General features: G+C 35.7%; 1 pseudogene; it reads left to right on the forward strand.

Moving 5' to 3' along the window:
- Positions 1-940: 940 nt before the first annotated feature.
- On the forward strand, positions 941-1,660 carry LOC125859511 (uncharacterized; annotated as a pseudogene).
- Positions 1,661-7,454: the final 5,794 nt, after the last annotated feature.

The following is a 7,454-nucleotide window of genomic DNA, read 5'->3' on the forward strand; positions in this document are numbered from 1 at the left end:
TCCACTTGATTCTTATGTATTAACTGAACAACTCACTCATAGGTCACGAGATATATTGATAGGAAATGATAATATGATTTTGAACACAAGGAAATGTGATGGGAAGTTTTGGGACCTAGTAAATGAACATCCCATCCATCCATGAGTCCTAGATGTGATTAAATTATCCAGATTATATGGTGTTTATAGATCTCATAGGCCTGTTATAGATCGTAGTTTAATCACTGCACTAGTTGAAAGATGGCGTCCTGAGACTCATACATTCCACTTTAGGACGGGTGAGGCTACGATCACTCCACTTTAGGACGGATGAGGCTACGATCACCTTACAGGACGTGAAGATATTGTATGGCTTACCCATGAAAGGTAATCCGATAGTTGGGTATAAGCCACAGAGGTCCGTAGTGGATTGGCCAAATATTAGACGTATTACTCGTTTTATCATTGATAATCCTATTTTGAGTCCTCAACAACAACAAGGTTACGTGCCTAATGCGACGGCATACGAAACAATGGTAAGTTTGATAACTTAATTTTTCTTTACTCTAACTTGTCCAGTTAGCATATTGAATTAGTAGAATCTGGTTCATTAGCATTCTATCAAAGTTTGTACTTCATATTTGTGGATTTGTGGATCTGATTTATCCAGTTAGCATATGTATCAAAGTTTTCCTCATCTGTTCTACTTGTACTTTATATTTGTGATTTGTGGATATGATTTCATTCTCTCCATGGTGTCCTAATTTCCTGGTCTGCCACATTTTTTATGAAAATTGACTCAACATGTTAAAAATTTGATACCCTCATTAATCTTGGCCTCCATGTTTCTTAATCTTTTCAGTATCCGATTCCCTCATAGAATTAATTTATTTTGGACAGGCACGTCATATTCATTTGATGGTTAATTAAGCAATATCACTTGGTGATAACCCATCAATGGAGGAATTTTATGGGTTTCGTGCAATGGTGCGGGATGAAGGATCTAATTGTTTGGCATATGTGCAAGAGGCAGATAGGATTCATGTGCAAGCCAATTATAGAAGAGATGAGCTAATGTCTGACCATTTGCATCCCCCTATTCGTCGGCGAGTAAAATGTGGTGTTGCGGGTAGGAAGGTACGTGCTATTGAGAGAGGTTGAGCGCCTATTGAAATGGGTGAAGATGATCAAACCACATAAGATTTCCGAGCAGCCTCGAATTATGAACCAACAAACACTGAGATTGTGCCATACATGACACCACAGACTCCACAAATATCAAGGGATCCAAGTCTTTCATCACTTGAAAATGTATTTGGTAGTAATTAACCTCAACATTTTGACAATGCCCCGAACGTTTCCTCATCGCTTGTAGAAGGTAATGAGTTGAATGATTCTAACAATGAAGTGGATGGTAATGAGTTGGAGGATGCAAATCAAGGTGCAAGCCAAGGTGGTGAACCATTGGTGAAGAAAAAATGTATAATTTTTCCTAAGCTTTGTGCAATTGGTACTTTAAAATCGTCACATTATTCTTTGACATAAGTGGTCCTTTTTAGTTGAATAATTGAAAAATTGTTCTTACTTTTTAGGGAGTCATCATCTTAATCAGCACGGCCAAAAGAAAAAAACAAAAGATAACAAAGTTTCTGTGTTAACAAAGAAAAAAGACAAAGGATGAATCATGTGGTTCCAAGTATGCTTATAATTCTTAGTCTTTCAATTGTCACATCCGTATCGAATTCTTCATAAACTCTTTCTAAATGGATTGACCTTTGGAGGTCATGTACGTGAATGGACTTTAAATGGATTTTATGTTGAACAATTGACCTGCTATATGTTATGTTTATATCTATTGGCCTTTTGTATCCTGGACGTTAGGACTGATGTGGTACAATTTTCTCCATAAATGGGACTGAAACATATAGTTAATACAATATTGAAGTTACACCAGTTAAAACTCTAATCAACATGGTAAAAAAGAGTTTGTTATGATGCATTACTTTAATCTCAGAATGGTGATGGCTGAAAGGTTTTTCTTTCATTAGCTTCAATTTTTAATAGTTTGAAATTCCTATTGCAGATTGGATATAGGAAGAAAAAGAAGATAACTTGGAGCTCATTTTTCATTTTGAACCTTTCGGTCCACAATTCATCTTGTTCCAAAAGTTGTTGCACTTTTTGAGACCTACGAGTGTATCGTTCAATAGTTTGCTCTAATGAAAGTCGTACCATAGCAGTGACTGGCAAGCCTCGTGCTTTTTTCAACTCTCTATTGAACGACTCTGAAAGATTTGTTGTCAACACTCCCATCTTTTTCCACCATCATGGCTAACAATCCATTTGTCCAAGGGGATTTCCATGAGATATTCATATACTTCTTCATTTTCTTCTTTAATTTGCCAAATCAAGGATTCAAATTTTCTTACTTTATGGTCTGAAGCAGCCCTCCACATCAGCCTACTAAGATCCTTGTTTGGAAATCGAGATTGAAAGTTTCTCTTAAGATGCCTTATACAATATCGATGGAAGACTCGAGGCTCCTGAAATCGGCGCAACTCCTGTAAACTAGTCAAAATTCCTTTTGCCCTATCAGATATAACACAAATATCTTATCTATCTTTTATCACATGTGCACTCAAATTCCTAAAAAACATTTCCATGCCTCTTTCGATTCTTTGTCTACAATAGCAAACGCTAGAGGAAGAATATGTCTCGACCATACACCCTGGACGTGGCCGACACTCAAAGACCATTGCTGGTCCCCAAGCGAACCCTCATCCTGGCTGACTACAAGCGGAAAACCGATTCAAGCATACAAAGCTTAAAAAATTGAATAAAATTTCATGAAACTTAAATAGAAAGCTTTAACTCAAAAGAAAACTCTGAATAATAAAATATATTCAACTCGCCCTAAAATTGGCAACTTAAGTCTTTGAAATATTTAATAAAATAAATAAATATTACAAACTTCTCAATTATACCAATTATCTATGAAGCCTCTAACTGATAAAGATGGAAGTCGGGACAAGACCCACGACATCCTGACTAAACTGAAGGGTAAATGAAATCCTCCGGAAGCAAGGAGGCACACGGTAGCTAACTCAAACTCTCAGATGTATCAACGAAGCTCCTGTTGATGATCCTGAATACTTGTGTCTGCATCATGAGAAGATGCAGGCCAAATGGCTCAGTACGTGGAATGTACGAGCATGTAAGGGGAATTCTAAAATATAAACATAAGCTTGAAACTTGATAAAAAAAGGGAACATACTTACCTCTTCTCAAACTTACTCAACTCAAGGAATACTCAAGGATATTCAAAACTACTCAAACTTACTCAACTCAGAAGTACTCAAGGATAAGATACTCAACTCAAAGATATGATATTCGACTTTGGATACTCAACTCAATATGACTGAACTCATTTCAATATAAAGCTATTTAAAACAAGTGCAATATAAAGAAACAAATTGTTTAAAAACATGTTGTCAACTCTGTGTGTATGCAAGGATACAACATAACTCTGAAATGTATGTAAAAATACAAATATCTATGTATATAAGAATACAATAACTTCTGTGGGAGTTTCTCTAATTGACAACCATCATATAAGAGATATAGTGATGATACAACGATCTACCTCACGCCGCCAGCGCATTATACCCGACCAGAGGTATAGGAGCTGAACTACTAAGTGGATCCACTAGTCTATTGTGAAAAAGGTTCATCTAAAAAATATGACCCTTTTCTACCCATGGTGGCTACATGGTTTATAAGGGCTGTGGGTTGTTTGTACTCTCTCCCATATCGGTGCTCAATACTACTCCCAAAATATACTAGCTCTTATGTTTAAAAAACATACTTCTTCTGTGATTTGAGATTAGTTCTCAAAACTTAGCCCAAAGGCTATCTTGGAAATCTCAGTTTCCTCTCTTGCTTTATTTAGAAAGCAATTTTTCTTTTCTGAAAACTAGCCCGAAAGCTCTTTGGAAATCTCAGTTTCCGTTCTTATTTAAATGTGAAAACATTTTAAATCTCTTTGGGAATACTTAGTCCCCATATACTTCTTTGAAGAACAAAACTTCAACTTTACTCTTTCTCAACTCAGTGCTCAAGTCTTTAAAACAAGTTTTAAAACAATTTGTGAAAAAGACTTCTTAAAATAGGGTTCATGCCGAATTATGGACATGAACGACTCAATTCGAGGTTTTCAATAACCATGCATAGAACTCAATACTTGGAACTCAACAACTCCCGAACTCAAGGAGTCAATGATACTACTCATCTCAAGAATGCTCGACTCGGAGGGTCATGCGGAATTATGGGCGTGAACTACTTAACTCAAGGACTCAATGATACCTCTCATCTCAAGATTGTTCGACATATAATATTCATGCGAAATTATGGGCATGAATAATTCAACTCAAGTACTTCATGGGTAATATGTAATAGTCATATGATTAGAAATGAATCTCAAAGAGGGATTAGGAACTCAACACTTAAAGGCTTAGAACTTGAAGATACCACTTCTCAAAAAGATGCTCAACTTACGAAGTTCATGCTGAATTATGGGCATGGAACAACTCGACTTAAAGGTCTACATAACTACATGGAACTCATATATACACCTCTTCTCATTCTCTTACTTACTTCCTCAAAATTTAGTTCAAATCAATAGTTCATCTCAAAAGATTCACAATTGAACTCAAAACTTTCTGGAACTCTACTCTTAACTCTCTCTTGAATGTGAATTATGAATTCAAGAGTTATGGTTCATGTTATGAAAGATCTCATGATGACAAAGTAGACTCATGAATACATTCTCCTCACTCTCATACTCACTTGCTCGAGTCTTGAAACAAGTTATTTAAATTTGCAGAAGACTCCTCAAAAAGACTCAAATGAACTTTGTTAGAATGTTCAAAGCAATTCTCAAAACTTAACTCTCAACTCTACCTTGAATTTGAATTATGAATTCAAGGTTATGATTCATGTTCATGGATGATTTCTAGGTGTTTAGAAGTCATTTAGAGTAGTTAGAATCAATGGAAAGTGTTAGGACACTTTAGAATAACTTAAATAGGCTAAACGAAGTAAAACTGGTGAAAAACGCCGATCCGGGCGCGTTCCTGGCGCGCCGCGCCAGGCCCCAATTTACTGGGTTCATTTCTAGCACACTGCTGGCGTGTCGCCCCAGCCTTCCTGGCGCAACGGGGGCGCGTCGCGCTAGCATTGCCCCAGGCAAAACTGACGAACTTTTCCTCTCGTTTTCTGATCTTAAATCGCTTTTAATCGATTTCTTTTCTCAAGTTTTCCTTAGATTCAATTACCCAACCTAAGTACACACTAATACACTCAAAACAATCACTTTCATCTCAAGAAATCATCAAAACCCCAACAAAATAAGATTTAGAATGAACCTCAAGAACACATATCAAAAACTTAAGTCCTTCAACTTTTTGAGAATGAAACTTCATCGAAAATAATATGTTTGGCGTGTGGGTGAACAAACCCAACACTATGGAAGCTTACATACCTCTTAGGGGTTAAACCCATGGTGAAATTCCGCAACAAGACGAAAGAATCTCGATGAACGTTTGATCCTCTCCTCTTTTCTCCTCTTTTCTCTTCTTTTCTCTTCTTGAACTCTCAACTAAAACCCTAGGCGTAAACTAGGATTATAAAACTGAACCTAATCAGATTAGACCCCTAAAATATTACTAAAACGAATTAAATCTGATTGGGTAAGGAATAGACCAAAATACCCCTCTAAAATCCGATTTTGACTTTCTTTATCTAGACAACCCAACTTCGAATGGACATATCTCCCTCATACGATAATGAAACTGAGCAAACTCGGTGGCATTTGAAAGATAATTCAAAGGTATTTCCTACGGTATCTGGTATCACACCTAAATCATCCTGATCTAGGAGTTATGCTTGTTTGAAGTCGACCCAAAACTCATACTTAGCTTAACTTGCAAAATTTCAGATTTTGCTATTTCCAATTAAATTCTTTTTCGAACTCAAGGTGCTACATCTAGTGAACTTAACACTTATGAAATTTTAATTCCTCGGTAAAATCCTACTCACAAAGAAGGATGGTTCAAGTCTTAGCTCATAAATTTCTGGGGTGTCACAAAATATTATCATTTTCATCAATTCCAACAACAATCAATAATTTGATCTCATATTTTCCATACATATGAGTTCCATCTAATGAAACAACAAGGCAACATGTTTGAAATCCATTAATGCATGACTTGAAAGCCCAAAACACAAATTTAAAAGTTTTTACCTCTAATGAATAGACTCTTCGTGTTTCCATTCCACAACTGTTCCATGGTTAAAGTGTTGAAAAGCCGCAAAACATTTGGGTAGGTCACTAAATGATTTCTTAAAGTCACCATACACCAATTCAAATGCGCGTTGACGTCCAAGCCACACTTTTTTGTATGTTATTTGATGACCAAATTTTTCGTGAACCTTGGAAATGACATCTACCACCAAAACCTTGGAATTTTTTTGAATTTGATTTAGAATCAAAGATGCAATTAAATTGGTATTTAAGTTGGCATGACCTCTAGAAAGCCCTTCAGTCTCACATCTATGATTTTTAATATATTTTCCTATTTTCCAAAGGTTATCTCCAACCTTTCGTCCTCGGAGAAACCACAAGCAACCCAATAAAGTATGAAACTTGCATCTTACAACCCATAAACTCTTGTTTGACGTCACCACCTTGAACTCTTTATTTTTTTTCAAACTCCAAATTGTCACAGCTCATTTTAATTTTTCTTTACTACTAAAAAATATACCTTTTTTTCAAATCTTTTGTGGCATCTTCAGACCAGACCGAACAATACTCCATCTCAGATTCACATGCAGACATGCAAATGTCTTCCTCATTATCCAATGTTCTAAAATAGGGTACATCATGATTTTGAACTTCAGACACATCCCGTTCAAATTGATTAGGAAGATTTATACCAATGTCATTTTGAGAAAAATCTCTAGCATCATTGATATCTTCATCAGATTCACTTTCACCATCATCTTTTGAAGGGTCATCTTCCTCCGAACTTTCTTCACTAATTTCAGCATTTACATCACTTTATGGATCAACGTTGGTCTCATTTTCTCTGTGGAAAAAGAATTTAATTAAATTCTAGAAAAATTATGAGACATAGAAGGTTGTTTTAAAATCAGTAATTTATACTCTAAAAGGTTATTTCTTGAACAAAATTAAGGTAATTAATCACAAAAAATATCACTATCTATCTATGTATGTAAATTTATAATGTGTAAAATTATGTTATCAACTAATTATATTAAAATTCAGTAAAACATAAATTTGTTGTTTTACCTGTCCCCATATTCCCTCGGGCTATTGTCAACATGTCTTTGGCTACTTGAACCTTCGCCAAATGATCGTTGGTCACGCATTAACAATTGTTGGAATGGTGGTTGAG

The sequence above is a fragment of the Solanum stenotomum genome, chromosome 3 (assembly GCF_019186545.1).
Source record: "Solanum stenotomum isolate F172 chromosome 3, ASM1918654v1, whole genome shotgun sequence".
Lineage (NCBI taxonomy): Eukaryota > Viridiplantae > Streptophyta > Magnoliopsida > Solanales > Solanaceae > Solanum > Solanum stenotomum.